At 47.6% G+C, this 18,431-nt stretch overlaps 1 pseudogene; it reads right to left on the reverse strand.

Annotated features, from left to right (window-relative positions):
* Nucleotides 1-2,673: 2,673 nt before the first annotated feature.
* Nucleotides 2,674-18,431, reverse strand: part of LOC147971534 (uncharacterized) — a 53,531-nt pseudogene continuing 37,773 nt past the window's right edge.

Genomic DNA, 18,431 nt, shown 5'->3' on the forward strand with positions numbered 1-18,431 from the left:
TGTGTCAGTTAGCAGCATGGTCACAGTCAAAACCACCACAGCTGGTCAGGAAGGCACCACTGCAACTGCAAGTCCCAAGGTGCCTACTCATAGAGATGCTTCAATGCCAAACACAAAAGGAGGTGATCCAACTATCAAAGTGCCGTCCCCAAGAGCTGACTTTCAGCAACCATTAACACAAGAGGAGGTGTTCCACATTATAAGTAGGTGCAAGCCTCCAAGGCCGCCAACTACAACACTATTGCGAAACAAGTCAGTGAATGATGCACCCGTGTTTGTGCCGCAAGGAGATGCCCTAGTCCTTGAACCCTTACGAAGATCAAAGTCTTATCATGGTGACGGGTTCTGCGATGCACCATCTTTTGACCTCGGCATAGATGGTGATGCTCCAGCACCTGCTCCAGCAGCAGAAACAGCGGAAGCCGGTGTGATCTGCATTGATGAGTGTGAGTTGGACCCAGCAGCTGTGAATGAATGATGTGATGCTGCTGATGCTGGCAAGGCAATAGCTCAAGAACTAGATGTTGGTTCACCAGAGAATTGCCACACCCTGATATGTGCAGAACCAGAACTTGGCATGAGCAGTTCTTCAGGACCACCTCTTGCACGAAGACAGAGGAGGGTAAGAAGGCCCGCAGCATCTCAAAGGTCTCCATTTATCGACTACAACAAGAAGAAGACTTTCAGCACCAATGAGGCAGTGAACAAGCTTTACGCTGCCCTCTTGTATTGGGTCAGGCATCACAAAGGAGCAGATGATGGAGCTACCAGGTAAACTAACTCCCCACAACCTACATACATATCTTTTTCAGTTGCATAGGACTAGCCACTTAGTTGCACAGAAAGAATAGCATGTTGCACAGAACAGGGCTTTTAGTTGCACACTGTTCTGTTTTCAATTTCATGCACATTTTTTTGCTGCTGTGACCCTTCGAGCTAACTTGTCTTTTTATCGCTTTCAAAAAAAATCAGCCCTGAGATAATCAGGTATGGTGCTTTCTACATTTCTTTAAAGGAGTTAGTTGATTTGATGAAGCCGGTTCAATGGTTGTTAAAAATTGTTATTGAGACTGGAATCTTACACATCATGGATAACTTTCCAGAAGGGTCAAAGAAGGTTCTTATGCCACTGAGGTTTTCTGTAAGTTTTTCCAAAACCTTCTTTTTACCCTCATCTTTGTTCTGTAGCACTTTTTTCGTTGACCATTTGAGGGAGGCCTTTCACCTACTAAGGAGTTTTGGGCCATGTTTTATAATCTCTGCAGATAAATTTACAGCAAGGGATCCACAATGTGAATGAGATAAACAAGAAGTTTGATTACAAGAACCGTCTCGATAAGAAAGACTTGGTGAGTGTTGTGCCCACATGATCAATCTTTTTTTTAGTTGGCACCCACAGCATATCCAGTTGCACATGACACATCTGTTAGTTGGCAGACACTTGTTGCAACCTGTTTTTAACTTGACCAAGTCTTTTACTGTTTTTTCTTAGCTACAACCTGTATTTTGTGTCTGAAATCATTCACGGTTGCAGGTCATGCTGCCAGTGCTCGACTGCACTGATGTAACCGATAAGGACGGAGGGAGGCATTATTGGGTCTTCAGTGTCAACTTGAGGGACGGACGCTTCGAAGTTCTTGATTCAAGCAGGACGCTGGACAACATTGATCTGATGAACACTGCCTCTACCATCGCGGGGGCAGTACGCCATCTATGGAGGAAGCATTACCCAAAGTTCAGCATCGAGCACTTCCAGATTATTGACATTGATGTACCGAAGCAGCTCGTCAAGTAAGACAATAAGCATTTCATTCCTTCTCAATCATATACCATCATTTTGTAGTTTTTAAATTTTTCTACATGTGCAATCTTTAGTATTTTTAAGACACAGTACTAGTCTTCAATCTGTTTTATCATTTTTATGAGTTTCTAATCTAGCCAGTTGCAGAGTGGCGCATAAGTAGTTGCACAGTGGGACATAATGAGTTGCAGTAGAACACAAGCAGTTGCACAGTAGGACATAAGCAGTTGCACAGTAGAACAGAAGCAGTTGCACAATAGGACATAAGCACTTGCACATAGTGCATTACCTTTATTTGGTTTTAATTTTATGTGACATTTTTTTGCCCATTTTGCAGTAATGAGTGTGGGTTGTTCGCACTGCTTAACGCCACCGAGTGGAATGGTAGCCAACTGCCCAACTATGACCCCAAGGAAGTACTCAACATCAGGAAGAAGCTGGCATATGATTGGATCACCAGCGTGCACAACACCGCCCCATGGAAGAAGTTGCTGAGATACAACAAGGAATAGGTCAGTACTATATTTTTCTTTTTTTCTGCTCCATGGAGGAAGTTGCTGGTTTGTACAATTTTATTAAGCAAATTTTGTAGTTGCACACTACTAGTAATTGCGTTTGCAACTCAATATCATCACTTTTGTTGATACATTAGGAGCACTGGATATACAATTGTTCAACAACTAAATATTTAACCAGTTGCCAACAAAGGCACAAATAGCAACTTTTTTTACACAGTGCATGAACTAATTCAAGCAGCATAAATTAGATAAAGAGGAATCATAGATGCTGAATGTGTCCACTTGGTCCCAACATTGCTAAAAAACATCATTCTTTTCCTTTTTTGTTCCAAAGTTACAAATGAGGAAACAGAATCACAGGAGCCTCTGTGGACACACACCAGCAGTGTGCTCTGTAGATTGGCACTGGATGCATTTGTTTTTCTTCTTTGGGTGTAGCTCCAACGCCGATTTATACCGTCGACTCTTTGCCCTACCCTTTGTAGTAGACCTTGGAGGATCCCTGGGCACAAAATCATCAGAAGCTTGTGCAAGGGATGCAGCCTCCAATGGGGCAGTAGGTCCGTCACGATCACCTGTGTAATAATCATATAAAAAGTTTAGTATTTTTGTTATTGTGCAACCAGCACTGATGTTCTGTGCAACCACACAATACATTTTGTGCAACTAACTGGTTGCTGTGTGCAAGTTAAGTTGAAAAAACACCTGCAGTAGCACGGCCTGTCATGGTACTTGGATTGTAGTCGCCTATGGGCAGAACATGAAAAATAAGTTAGATTTTTAGCTTGATCCTCAAACTAACACAGTGCACGCAACTAGGCAGCATGTTCTGTTCAACTGGGCACTATGATATGTGCAACTAAAGTCACTCACCCTAGTTTTTGTTTTGGAGTCGGTGAAGGTACTAACCTGGGTGATGAGCCCCCTGAGTCCTGCCTGTAGGTCCATTGGGAGTAGCACAAAGGGCACTGCTAGTTGGGCCTGGCGGGGGAGGAGGTCTTTGAGGGTTTGCATCACCTATAGGCAGAACAGGACAAACAAGTCAGTTGTGTTTATCTTTTGATGCTCGAACTAACACAGCGTGCGCAACTAGGTAGCCTGTTCGGTGCAACTGAGCACCATGATGTGTGCAACTGGAGTTACAGACCTAGTTTGATGGGGAGTTGGGGGCAGGTAATTACCTGGATGACGAGCCCCCTGAGTGCTGCCTGTAGGGCCATTGGGAGGAGCACGCGGGGGAGGAGGTGGCGGAGGATGCCGTGTACAGCCAGGAGGGGGAGGAGGTCCTTGAGGGTTGACATCACCTATATTCAGAACTGGAAAAATAAGTTAGCTGTGTTATCTTGATGCTTGAACTAACACAGCGTGCGCAACTAGGCAGTATGTTCTGTCCAAGTGGCTACCATGGTGTGTGCAACTGGGCACAATGATGTGTGCAACTGAAGTTACACACCTAGTTAGATCAGGAGTTGGGGCAGGTAATTACCTGGATGATGAGCCCCCTGATTGCTGCCTGGAGGCGGAGGAGGTCCTCGAGGGTTGCCATCATCTGATGGCCCCGTTGCAGCAGTCGGTTTTTTCTTTTTCTTGGACTTGTTCAGGTGGCCGATCTCGGTACGTGCTGCACGCATATGCTTGTATACAATAGCTTGTGCTGGATCAGAACCACTTGCAAACTTTGCTAGTTTCCGAAAATCGTATATCATGTTCCTCTCCCTTATCTGCTTCTTTGATTGAGGAGGCATTTCATCCGGTTGCTCATAACCAGTCCCTGGCGCACTAGGTACAGCAGTAGGTGTCCACCGTCTTAGCAGGTACCTTTCCGGTATGACATCAACGCCAACATGGGTGAACACCTTGAGGATGTGGCAACAGAGGATGTCGTCCTTATCCATTTTACAGCACTCACACAAATAGGAACCCTCCTCCACCCTTGCCTGCACCAAGTAGTTTCGAGAACCATATTTCGCAACAAATTCCTGGTTCGGTCTAAGCTCAAACACATCAGCACCAACTTGGAATGCATTATAATGTCCAATCAGCTCAAACTCTTCTCTGAACTTGCGGTAAAGGTCTCTAGTATAGGTTTTGTAAGCTTGCTTCTCTATTGGGAAGTTGGACCACAACTCAATCTCAAGGTGTTCTGTCCTGTAATCATTGCAGCCTTCCTTGGCAAGGATGTGGTTCTGGATTTTTTCATATTGCTTGACGAAGTTCAGCATTGAGTTGTGTGGGTTCACATATCTTTTCAGGACGGCGTTGAACCCCTCACTACGCTGTGTAGACTAGAGGAAGGGGAAGAACCTGTGTTTGAAGTAGCACGACACCCAAGTTGACCTGTATTCGTACAACTTCTCAAAGTGCATGTGTGTCATAGCCTCATACTTCATCATTAACCCAGCCCAATTCTGCTCAAACTCGTCTATAGTGAAGCTGAAGTCAACACACTTGTTGAAATCATCAGAGAGTCCTGGATTCTGGCACATCAGCCAACCAACCTTTTCCTGAGCCTTTTTCATGATGTGCCATCGACAACAGCGGTGCACGGTGGTTGGAAAGATGCTCTGTATTGACTGCCTCATCGCACCATCCTGATCGGTGATGAAGTTGTTTGGAGGTTTGCCATCCATAGCCTCTAGGAATGCTCCAAAGACCCAATCAAAGCTCGATGCCAACTCCTGCCTCACAAACGCGCAACCCAGCATGAAAGATTGGCCATGTCGGTTTTTTCCTATGAAGGGCGCGAAAGACATATTGTACAAGTTGGTCATGTAGGTGGTGTCAAACGATATGCAATCATGGTACGCCTCCGCATAAGCTTTTCGAGCTAAGCCGTCCATCCAAAATATGTTGACAACTCTGTCCTCTTCATCATATTTCACCTTATAGAAGAAGTCTGGATCAGTTTTTTGTAGAAAGAATTCCTTATTTAACACTATTTTAAATTGTGTTTCCCTATTTAACACTGAAAAACTTTTTCTTCCCTATGTAACACCAAGTGTAAATTTTATGCCCTTTATGACACTTCCGTCCATTTTTAGGTTTAGCGGTGTTAGATTGCATGTAAAAAGACACTTTTGCCCTTACACATAGAGCTCTTGCATTTGTATTCAACTAGCGATGTGAGTGGAAGAAAGCTTTGCTGTGTGCGGCTCATTCGGCTTGGGTTGCAGCGACGTGCAGGATGCAGTGCTCACCTCCGCGACCTGGGCTATGGCAACAACAACTGTGGCAGCACGACGACATGTGCCTACGGTTATACAGTATGCATGGAGCTCACTGTGGTGTGGCGCGCAGCCGGCGGCAGGCGGACGGTGGAGCAGTGGCACTATGAGACGAGTGGGGCCAGTGCTGCGTAGGAAAGCAGAGGCCGGGAGCAACGCAAGTGCCAGCAGGGTCACGTTTCTTTTCTTATCCGCGATGAGCTTTAACAGCAGGTTAAATATATATGCACGATTGGTCATGAAGCTGGTGTATGCATGTGCTCGTACGTGCTATCTCTTGATGGATTGTTGCTGCATGTAAACTTTTTTTAACGGGTTGCTGCATGTAACCTTAGCTAATTAGCTTTGCCTCACATATGACCGCACCATACCATGTGCACATGTGTATTCGGGTATTCGTGTGCTGTCTTGTATGCGTATACACCCAATACACCCGGCTAATCATACATGCATGCAAGTATTGAAATTTTGGTCAAAAATCACATTAGGGGCAAAAGGGTCTTTTCAAGTGTTATTTAACACCGTTAAGGCTCAAAATAGACGGAAGTGTTATAAAAGGCATAAAATTTATCCTTGATGTTAGATAAGGAAGAGAAATATTTTCAGTGTCAAATAGGGAAACAAAATTTAAGACTGTGTTAAATAAGGAATTCTCTCTTTTTTGTATATCCTTGAAGTGCGCAATTGTCTCAATCAGATCACCCTCCTTTGTGTCATCTCTACAGAAACTTGTACAAAGATTTGTTATTGCCTTTGGTCCAAACGGCACCATCATCTCAGATCCATAGAACTCTGCCATTACATGCATCATTCGTCCTGCATAATACAAAAACAAACAGTATATCCTTTTTTAGTTGCACAAATGCGCACATCAAGCTGCACAGTAATAGGACACGTGTTGGCATAGAAGATAATCGCAGGAAATGGACACCTAGCTGCACCTTTTTAAAAACTCTTTGCAGTTTCTGCATATAGGACATTGTGTAGTTGCACAGTAAAGACAATCTAGGTGCACAAGAAGCACCAAAAGTGATATACAAAAAGCATGGGAAGTTGGACACCAGTTGCACAGTTAAGCCATTTCAGTTGCGCAGTAGTACCATAACAGTTGCACACTGGACTGCCTAAAGGGAAACTTAATTCTTCAAGGGATATAGAAAAACACCACACCTGTAGTCAAGTTGCAGTTATACAAGATGCGCAGAAACTCCTTTTCATCAGGTGAGATGCCTTGGTGGGATCTCAAGTATTTGGACAATGAAGGTTTGTTCACGAGCGGATGATTGTGGTCACGAACAAAGTGCGTCACCTCCCATCGCCCATCTATTAGCTTCACCAACATTTTCGCCTTGCATTCAGTCTGCTTTATTGTCTCGCGTTTGCGCTTCTTCTTCTTCTTACTAGTACCAGCCTCCTCTTCAGCAAATATTGGAGGTTCTTCTTCCATCTCCTCATCACTGTTAACAGATTTTGGATCTGGAATAGGGTCCAGGACAGGAGGAGCCTCAGCTCCTCCATCATCAGCTTTGGGCTTCTTGAACTTGTTGCAGCAAAACTGTTGTTTTATCAATTCATTGGTGCGGGCTATCCGTCTAGAGGTGTTCATCTTGATAGAGAAACCCATCCGTAGTGCGTAGCTGTTGTAGTGATCCTTAGCAATTTGAAGGCTGTCAAACCTCATGCCAACATAGGGTTCCATAGGTTGAGAACCAGCCTCATCCTCTCCTTCTTCTACTTGCACAGCTCTATCAACAGCCCCAGCTCCTAGCTCAGTCCTGGTTGGACCAGGAACATTTGCCTCGGTTCCTGTGTCATCAAGAGTATGGCTCTCTGACTGCAAAGACACCACTACAGGGGCACCACGGGCTGATGACTGTCCTGCCACATTGTCATGGCCCGTAGGGTTACCATCACGACTTGCTTGCGTGTAATAAATAGATCGACCATTTTCTGTCCAATTTCCTTGTTGTATGCTGGGTTGCTGCTGATCCATATCATGAGGAAGCTCATTGAGATCTGGAGGCAACTCATTGAGATCAAGCATTTTTTTCCTTGTTCTTGGATGCTGCCACACACTCCCTGCACATATATAAAAAGAAGAAATTGATGTCATCAGTTGGTAACCACAGAAAAAGAGTGTTTCAAACAACCTAAAAACTTAGTAAATAGGCAGTTGCACACCATTTTGTGATAATCTTAGTTCCAAAAACAACATGAACGTAGCATAATCTTTTATTATAACAGTTATGAAATTTTTTGTTTGCACATATTTGTTATGTTAGTTGCACAGTTTGCAGTAAATAACTGGCAAAAGCATGACTTCTTTTTGCTACAGAGTTTTTCTGACTTTCCCCCTTTTTTGTTTTGTTGTAATGATCTGTAGGTTTCCTTTTCACAAGGAGCTCTTTTTAGATTTTTCTGCACATAATTGGATGCTACATTTGAGAAGGAAAATCCAGGTGAAAGAAGAAAGAAGAATTGGAGGACAGATTATAGTTATATGTTTTTCATCGCCGTTTATGTTTCTAGTTCTGGTATATTTGAGCATATTAATATGGTTTGCAATAGGTGTGGGACCAGAATATATGCGTGGGACAAGATTATATGTGTGAATATGTTAATATGGTTTGTGGCTTCATTAGCCATGGACAATAGTTCTTGTGTTTTTCCTGTTGCACTGCAGATTTCTGGTTTTCGCTAGAATAGACGTCTCAATTGCCAGGATGCATCTTTCCACTTGGCCAGCATACATATCTAGTTGGACATTCAATGTTTTTAGTTGGCTAGAATAGATGTCTCAGCTGGCCAGGTTGCATTTATTTCAGTTTTTGACCAACATGCATGTTCAGTTGGACAGTTAATGCATTCAGTTGGCTAGAATAGAGGTCTCAGTTGGCCAGGATACATTTTCTCAGTTTTTTGCCAACATGCATGTTTAGTTAGCCAGAAAACATGTTTTTTATTTGCACATATACTACAGTTTTCCCAAAGTGTTCACTCACAAACATGTATTGCAAAATATACATGTTTACTTGGCCAGGATACATGTTTAGTTGGCCAGGATACATGTTTTTTAGTTGGCCAGATAACACGTGGGGTACAATGCATGTTTTAGTTTTGGCTAGCATGCATGCCGAGTTGCCAGAATATAGGTTCAGTTGGCTGGGATGCATGTTCAGTTGCACATTTATGAATTTTTCGTTGCACATATCTATTGGGCAGTCAATTTTTTGTTCATTTTGCAAACAATAACTACAAGTTGGTAGAATGCATGTTTAGTTTTTGGCTACAATGCTTTGTTGAGTTGGCTTTACTCATGTTTTAATTGGCCATAGAACTTGTTTTTAGTTGGCTTGTTTAACACATCCAGGTGGTAGAAACTTGTCTGGCATGCATCAAGTAGTTTTTGGCATGTTTAACACATCCAGTAGTAACATCAAGTAGGCTGGTGTGATGTGCCAGATTCACCTCTTTTTTGAAGCAGATTCTCCATGGATCCATGGAGAAGGGGGTTTACATATGCCTATGTAGTAGAAGAAAGGGGGAAGTGAAGAGGTGCAGAGGGGGCTTACCTGCTTGATCTTACTGCCTGGTATGGCTCTGACCACCCTGCCCTTTAGATCTTGAAGCAGCTCCTTCTACTTTGGGGCTCCCATGGCGGCTGTGTAGGAGGAGGAAGAAGGGTTGGGGGCGATTTCTGTTGGATCTGCTTCTGGCGTGGAGAAGAAGAAAAAGGCAGCGTGGAAGGGTCTGAGGCGTGGGGGTGAGCGGGGGCGTGGGTGCGAGCTGGGGACAGCTGGCTACGTGGGGCTCGATCGGTTTGTTTGGTGGCCGGTCGATCGGTCTGTTTGATGAGCCCCTTCCTTTTCTGTTTCGTGGGGACAAGGGGTTTCCTTTTTCAGCCGGCCGCTCGGTTGCACTAGTGGGCAGCCGGCCGCCCACTAGACACGCCCGGTATTTTAAGCCGAGTTGACCTACGGTGCTCGATAGCGCCAGCGTTCATCCTGTGCTTTACCTAGTGGCTGGATGCATCACTCTGTTATGGTTACCTCTATGTTGAGATTGACAAAATAATACTACTCCCTCCACCTCATAATATAAAAATGTTTTCTTACAGAGAAAATACTTTTTTATTGATGGAAGTGCAATTTTCCTTTTTGAGATTGCTGTTGATGCTGCCAAACACCAATTTTTCTTGGCTATGTTCATGCCTTGCGTCAACTGTGGTATTTTAAGCTGAGTTGACCCACAGTGCTCGATAGCCCTGTCCTTTATTCCAAGCCAGAAACAAACCCTTCATGAGATTTATAGTTGCATTACTTATAGCTTCCTTATTTGTAACTAAGTAGATTCGGAGATAGGTTGAGGAGAAAGAAAGAAAAAAATTAAAGAGAAAGATGGACAGTATCCAAATGAAATAAGAAAAAAAACCGTAGCTATTTCATCAAACCCCGATTGTGTGGGTGTGAAGTGGAAAAATCCCGTTCTGGCTGGCAGTGGGCATAGGACTGATAGCCCCCTGTACTCGTTATTAGAGCAAGTATAATAAAATGATGTAAGTGGGCCATAAGAATTTAAATATTATATATTTGCTTAGTTGAAAGAGAGAAAATAAGAGAGAGAAAAGATGCGGGATGTAGATTTACAGCCAGTTATAGCACGCGCTCCAAGAATCTTTGTGAAAGTGAAAGGTGGACCATATGTTAAAAAAGTAGTACTTCCTTGTAGTTTAACTATTATACATGTTGGCAATTACATTGGCTATAAATGACATGGCAACATGCTATAGCCAGCGGCTGGCTATATTATTAACCATGCTCTTAGTATATTTTAGCCTCATATAGTCTTTTTTCTCATGTGGTCCGGTTTTGTCGTTGCTGCGTAATAAGAATTATTTATTTCCCATCTCATCAAACACAACTGAAGCTTCAAACTTGATTTCAAAATCAAAGTTTACAAGTAAGATTTCAGCAATAACAATTTCTAGTACGACGTGGATTTTCCTCCTCATCTAGTTCAAGCTTTTCTTCTATTTGGAAGTGACCTTGCAAGCGGCGATGCTTCAGTGGCTTCCATTGTCTACAAACTTTTGTTCGTCCTGGATGTGGGACCAGGCCACATCTATGAAGCCTGGCATCCATTTCTGCGAAGGCGACTGTCGACATGTGGACAAGGCAGCGTTGTGGAGACGTGCTTACTCCACTACTGATTCAACCATTACCGAGTGTGTCCTCCTCGACCCACTTGGAATAGACCCACATCCTCTCCCATAACTCTCTCTCTCTCTCGGTGCGGTCTTCGTTGCTCTCGACAAGAAAAGGTCTGCGAGGAGGATGGGTGCTTTGGAAAATGGGGTGCCGCCGGCGAAGGGGGGAATGGAGTGGTGCAAACAAAGAGAAAGATGGAGTGGCGCCAGCGAAGCGGAAGATAGGTGCCGCCCATAGAGAGAGGGATGGTTTATATACCTGTGAACGCGCGCGCTCCGGTGGGGAACAAGGATGGAATTGACGGGCACGGGTGCGAAACATGGCGGCTGAGGGAGTCCTGAATTAGAGGGTCTCCGGACAGTCGGACTATATCCTTTGGCCGGACTGTTGGACTATGAAGATACGAGATTGAAGACTTCATCCCGCGTCCGGATGGGACTCTATTTGGCGTGGAAGGCAAGCTAGGCAATACAGATATGTATATCTCCTCCTTTGTAACCGACCTTGTGTAACCCTAGCCCCCTCCGGTGTCTATATAAACCGGAGGGTTTTAGTCCGTAGGACAACATACAATCATATCATAGGCTAGCTTCTAGGGTTTAGCCTCTCCGATCTCGTGGTAGATCAACTCTTGTACTACTCATATCATCAAGAATAAATCAAGCAGGACATAGGGTTTAACCTCCATCAAGAGGGCCCGAACCTAGGTAAAACATCGTGTCCCCTGCCTCCTGTTACCATCCGCCTTAGACGCACAGTTCGGGACCCCCTACCCGAGATCCGCCGGTTTTGACACCGACATTGGTGCTTTCATTGAGAGTTCCTCTATGTCGTCATCATTAGGCTTGATGGCTCCTTCGATCGATAGTGATGTAGTTTAGGGTGAGACTTTTCTCCCCGGACAGATCTTTGTATTCGGTGGCTTCTCACTGTGGGCCAACTCGCTTGGCCACCCGGAGCAGATCGAAAGTTATGCCCCTGGCCACCAGGTCAGGTTTGGAAGCTTAAACTACACGGTCGATATCCGTGGAGACTTGATCTTCGACGGATTTGAGCCCCTGCCAAGTGCGCCACATAGTCACGATGAGCATGATCTAGCTCTACCATCGGACAATGTTCAGGAGATCGCACCGGCAACCGCTACGACCCTCAATTCGGAGCCAATTGCGCCATCCATGGACGGGTAGATAGACCCCACCACGGAGGCCGTATCCTCAGCGGCGATCGAGCCGAGTATCGACCTTACCCTTCACGAGAGCCGTGATGCCAAGCTACCGGATCCTTCCCCGGCCCCGGACTCCGAACCGCCTGCGCCCATGCCTATCGAATCCGACTGGGCACTGATCATGGAGTTTACCTCCGCGGATATCTTTCAGCACTCGCCCTTCGGTGACATACTGAACTCATTAAGGTCTCTCTCCTTGTCAGGAGAGTCCTGGCTGAACTATGTCCGGCAGGATTGGGATGCGGATGACGAAGAAATTCGCCGCCCACCCACCACCCACTTAGTAGCCACTGTCGACGATTTGACCGACATGCTCGACTTCGACTCTGAAGACATCGACGGCATGGACGATGATGCAGGAGGCGAACAAGAACCACTGCCCACAGGGCACTGGACAGCCACCTCATCATATGACATATATATGGTGGACACACCCAAAGAAGGCAATGACGACGGGACAACGGAGGATGACCCCTCCAAGAGGCAACCCAAGCGCCGGCATCAGCGGCGCCGATCTAAGTCCCGCCAAGGCAAAAGCGGTGATACCGGCACAGGAGATAATAGCACTCCGGACAGTGCCGAAGATGACACCAATCCCCTCCAGCAACATTTAGAGCAGGAGGATGGAGAAGCCAGCCCTCCGGAGAGAGCGGCAGATGGAGAGGCGGAGGATGATAATCACATGCCTCCCTCCGAAGACGAGGCAAACCTAGACGACGACGAATTCGTCGTGCCTTAGGATCCCGTCGAACAAGAGCGCTTCAAGCGCCGGCTTATAGCCATGAGAAATAGCCTTAAGAAAAAGCAACAGCAGCTTCGAGCTGATCAAGATTTGCTAGCTGACAGATGGACTGAAATCCTTGCGGCCGAGGAATATAAACTCGAACGCCCCTCCAAGAGTTACCCAAAGTGCAGGTTGCTATCCTGACTGGAGGAGGAAGCACCAAAACCGACATCTCCAGCATATGACGCGGCTGATCGGCCACCTCGTGGCCGCAACAGAGAGGCATTTCATCCAAAAGGTCAGCCCGCACCCTGACGCCATTCAAATAAAAATGTCAAGGCATGGGGAAATACGCCAGACCTGCGAGACATATTGGAGGACAAAGCAAAACACGCAAGATCGATCTATGGATCACGAGGGCGCGCCACTATGCGAGACGATAACCATCATGCCGGATACAGTAAAAAGTAAATCCGGCCGGGCCGAACACAGCGGACAAGACTCATTTGAGATGCGTCGCGATATATCCCAGTACAGAGACGCCGCACACCCCCTATGGTTCACAGACGAAGTAATGGATCACCAAATCCCAGAGGGTTTCAAACCTGTAAATATCGAATCATACGACGACACGATAGATCCTGCGGTATGGATCGAGGACTTCCTCCTGCACTTCCACATGGCCCGCGGTGACGATCTACACGCCATCAAATACCTCCCACTCAAACTCAAAGGACCAGCTCGACATTGGCTCAACAGCCTGCCAGCAGAATCCATTGGCTGTTGGGAAGATCTGGAAGCCGCATTTCTCAACAACTTCCAGGGCACTTATGTGCGACCACCAGATGCCGATGACTTGAGCCACATAATTCAGCAATCAGAGGAATCGGCCAGGCAATTCTGGACACGGTTCCTGATAAAGAAAAATCAAATCGTCGACTGTCCGGATGCAGAGGCCTTAGTAGCTTTTAAGCACAACATCCGCGACGAGTGGCTCACCCGACACCTTGGCCAGGAAAAGCCGAAATCTATGGCAGCCCTCACAACACTCATGACCCGCTTTTGCGTGGGAGAAGACAGCTGGCTGGCTCGCAGCAATAATATATCAAAGAACCATGGTACTTCGAATACCAAGGGTGGCAATGCAGGTCATGTCGCAACAAACACAAGCGCCGCATCAACAGCGACAATACCGAGGATACGGCAGTCAATGCCGGATTCAAAGGCTCTAAACCCGGTCAGCAGAAAAAGCCATTCAAAAGAAGCACTCCGGGCCCGTCCAGTTTGGACTGTATACTCGATCGCTCGTGTCAAATACACGGCAACCCCGACAAGCCAGCCAACCACACCAATAGGGATTGTTGGGTGTTCAAGTAGGCCGGAAAGTTAAATGTCGAAAACAAAGATAAGGGGTGACATAGCGATGACGAGGAGGAGCCCCGGCAGCCGAACACCGGAGGACAGAAGAGGTTCCCCCACAAGTGCGGATGGTGAACATGATATACGCAACCCACATCCCCAAGAGGGAGCGGAAGCGTGTGCTAAGGGACGTATATGCGTTGGAGCCAGTCGCCCCAAAGTTCAACCCATGGTCCTCCTGTCCGATCACCTTCGATTGCAAGGACCACCCCACTAGTATCCGTCATGGCGGATTCGCCGCACTGGTCCTAGACCCAATCATTGACGGATTTCACCTCACCCAAGTCCTTATGGACGGTGGCAGCAGCCTGAATCTGCTTTATCAGGACACAGTGCACAAAATGGGCATAGACCCCTCAAGGATCAAACACACAAAAACGACCTTCAAAGGCGTCATACCAGGTGTAGAGGCCCATTGCACAGGCTCAGTCACACTGGAAGTGGTCTTCGGATCCCCGGATAACTTCCGAAGCGAGGAGTTAATTTTCGATATAGTCCCGTTCCGCAGTGGCTATCATGCACTGCTTTGGCGAACCGCATTTGCGAGATTCAATGCGGTACCGCACTATGCATATCTCAAGCTCAAGATGCCAGGACCTCGGGGGGTCATCACAGTCAATGGAAACACAGAGCGCTCTCTCCGCACGGAGGAGCACACTGTGGCCCTCGCTGCAGAAGCACAAAGCAGCCTCTTAAGGCAATCCACCAGTTCGGCGATTAAAGACCCGGACACCTTCAAATGCGCCCGGAGTAATCGGCAACAAGACCGCCTGGCACGTTCCGAGCTCGCATAGCAATGCGGCCCCCACCCCAATCCCAGCCAAACGGCAAAACCCGTACCACGCGTACATAATTACGCATTGAAAATACCATGGGCACAGGTGGGGAGGGGGGCACAACTACGGCACGCCCCAAGACGCGGCTCAACTGCACTAGGGGCTTCCCGCCTTAGTACTTTTCCTCTCTTTCAGGACTTTACTCTCTGGAAACCCCGTCTGGAAGTATGTTTGCCGGACAGACGATACAACAACCCAGGAGGCAGAAAGCTACGTCGCATCATGGAATTCCCAGGTGGTCTCTGATAACGAGTGAAATACATGCTTTCAATACCATTCCTTAGCTTTCCCTTGGAGGGGACATGTCAAATAGTCCTACTTTTTGCTTATCGCACTACTTGTATCATTCTGCGTCGATGCACCTTTTTGAATATACAATGCATAGCACTAGACTATTACCGCATTCTCTATTCTTCCTTTTTTACACATATATATGTCAATTCATGACATTCAGCACCCGTGCACTCTTGTACGACCAATACGCCAGGGGCTTAAGCGCACCCCATAATACAGCGTGAGAAGTCCGAACACTTTCGACAGTGCGGCACCCCGAACATATAGCATTATATGCATCAGCTCCGAATCATGTCTTGGGTCAGTAGTTGGGTTTGCCCGGCTCCCATGTTTTGGTACCTTACGTTCCGCTATATCGGCTAAGGTAGCACTGGGAGAACTACTGCGATTGTGCCCCGGTTCAGCTGGGCTAAGCACCTCAGTAGAGAAAGCTAAAACTGACTATCATGATAAGGCGTGAGACTGGTCGCTGTTCGAGAGGTCTCGAGTCCCTAAAGACTTATGCCGCTTAGAGCGAGGAGTCGGCTTTGTCCGGCTTAAGGCGTGTATAGCGCCCCGAATTCGGCCTTCCGAATACTAGGGGCTTCGCCAAAATTTAAAATTGTAGAATTCTATGGCTAAGTGAGAGTGATAAAGCATTATAGTCCGATTGCCTTGTTCGTTGTGCTGAGCACCTCCCTCGAAGGACCCAACAATGGGAAAAAGAGTGCTCAGGTTTATCCCGAACACCCCAGCACTCATGGCATGGGGGCAGAAGCCGACGACTGGCCATCTCTCAGATTTGATAAACAGCCGCACAGAAGGTAATATTTTAAATTCAAACAAGCGTTGCATAGCGCATATGAACAAGTTTTCATAATACAGGATCACACGAGCAAGTTTATTCAAAAATTACATCCTTCGCACACTTGTCCGCCACAAGACGGGCACCCTTCAGGACACCCTCATAATACATCTCGGGGTGGCGATGCTCCTTGCCGTGCGGCGGCCCCTCCTTCACCAGCTTCTCGGCGTCCATCTTGGCCTAGTGCACCTTTGCACAGGCAAAAGCCCGGCGGGCACCTTCGATACAGACGGACCGCTTGGTGACTTCCCGCCGTGGGTAGGCATCCACAAGCCGCCTCACTAGGCCGAAGTAGCTATTGGGGAGGGAGTCGCCAGGCCACATCCGGACTATAAAGCCACTCATGGCCTGTTCGGCCGCCTTGTGCAGCTCGACCAGTTGCTTCAGCTGGTCGCTCATAGGCATCGGGTGTTCGGTCCTAGTATACTGGGACTAGAACAAATTCTCCGTCGAGATTCCCTCCTTGGCCTGGTAATATTTTGCGGCATCCGACACGCTGCGGGGCAAATCTGTGAATGCTCCTAGAGAGCTCCAGACTCGGGTAAGTAACAAGTAATTTACTTTCACATGCTTGCTTTGCATATTGAATGCCTTACCCGCCGCTATCTTCTTCATGGCCTCAATCACCTGGAGGGCTTTTTGGGCTTCGGCCTTGGCATGCTTTGCGCTCTCGAGGGCCGCGGCAAGCTCGGACTCTCACGTCTTCGAGTCAAGCTCCAACGCCTCGTGCTTCTTCACAAGAGCCTGGAGCTCTTGCTGCACCTCGCCCACCCGTGCCTCTTGCTTTTCCCGCTCGGTGCGCTCCTTGGCCACTTTGTTTTCGGCCTCGGACAACGCTTGCTTCAGGGTCGCCACTTCGGTCGTGGCCCCTGGCACATTCAAGATGATCCTGTCATTTTGCAACCACATTTTCTTTTAGACAAGGTATTACTTACCTTTGTTCTCCTCGAGCTACCTCTTGGCAAGGCCGAGCTGTTTCTCGGACCCCTCGAGGTCCTGCTTCAGTGCGGCGACCTCCACAGTCAGTGCGGCAGAGGTCAGCAGCGAAGCCTGCATAGGCATACAGACATACTTATATTAGACTCCTGCGGATATTATTTGATCCTCTATTCGGCTTTTCTTTGTGAACACCAAACAGAGCATCAGGAGCTACTGTCTATGCGGTAATATTTTTCCTATATTTTAAATACTTACCTTAAAGCCTGTTAGAAGGCTGGTACAGGCTTCAGTCAGTCCGCTCTTGGCGGACTGAACCTTCTTGATCACCGCACTCATAATAGTGCGGTGCTCTTCGTCGATGGAAGCGCCGTGAAGCGCTCCCAGCAGGTTGTCTGGTGCCTCTGGTTGGACAGAGGTCACCGGCACGGGCGGCTTGCCCCTCTTGGAAGGGGGCCGCCTGCCCGAGTCCGGAACCACTGGAGGTTCCGGCGCGGTGTTCGGCTGAGGGCCGAACTTGGAGCCCCTGGGAGCCTTGCTCCCTTGACACCTGGAGTTCGGAAGGTCGCCTTGAGGCGCCTCCAGGTCTACCTCCCCTCGGTTTGGTGCCCCTTGTGACAATACCTCGACATTTTCCGTGGGGCAAGGAGAGGAGGCGGATGGAAGTGGATCACTATCCATATCCGACGGGTCCAGGGAGCCATCCGATGAGGATACGACGATGTGGGCTCGGGTCGGACTGCATGATCATATTCGGCGTTAGGAGAAGTAGTGCAATAAAAGTATGCTACGAGTTACTCTGGTATCCGAATACTTACGACTTCGCCAGGGGCTTGGCCCTGAGTAACCACTCGTCTTCGCCGTCGGCGGCGATGGTGGAACAGTCCGTAAGGAGAGTCCTTCCCTTCTTGGACCCTTCGGCCTCCCCGGTTGGGGCGGGCTTCCTTTTCTTGTCTCCCCCGGCTGGAGGGGGAGAGTCTTCATCTTCCTCCTCCTTGTTTTCGTGGGAGGAGTGCGTCTTGCAGTTATCGGACGATGAGTCCGATACCACCTGGCGTCGGGAACTCTTTCGGGTTCCCTTGGCCTTCTTCTTGGTCTTATCCGGCACCTCGTAAGGAGCCGGAGTCCGCATCTCTGTTAGGAGAGCGTTTGCAGGGTCTTCGGGCAGAGGGGCTGGACAGTTATTCTGCCCGATGTCTCCACCTAGTCCTGTCAAAGGCATGGGAGCTCAGACCCCGCACATGGTTAAGCTATGGGAAATAAATATCCTACCAGATGTATAGAACTTACCGAATTCGCAGGGCGCTTCGCTCTTAGCCCGCGGTCCTCGATAAGAGAGGGAGGGACCTCGGCGCCCTTGAACAACACCCTCCAAACGTCCTTGTGCGTCGTGTCGAAGAGCT

The sequence above is a fragment of the Triticum urartu genome, chromosome 5A (assembly GCF_056163025.1).
Source record: "Triticum urartu cultivar PI428250 chromosome 5A, HENAU_Tu73, whole genome shotgun sequence".
In the NCBI taxonomy this organism is placed as follows: domain Eukaryota; kingdom Viridiplantae; phylum Streptophyta; class Magnoliopsida; order Poales; family Poaceae; genus Triticum; species Triticum urartu.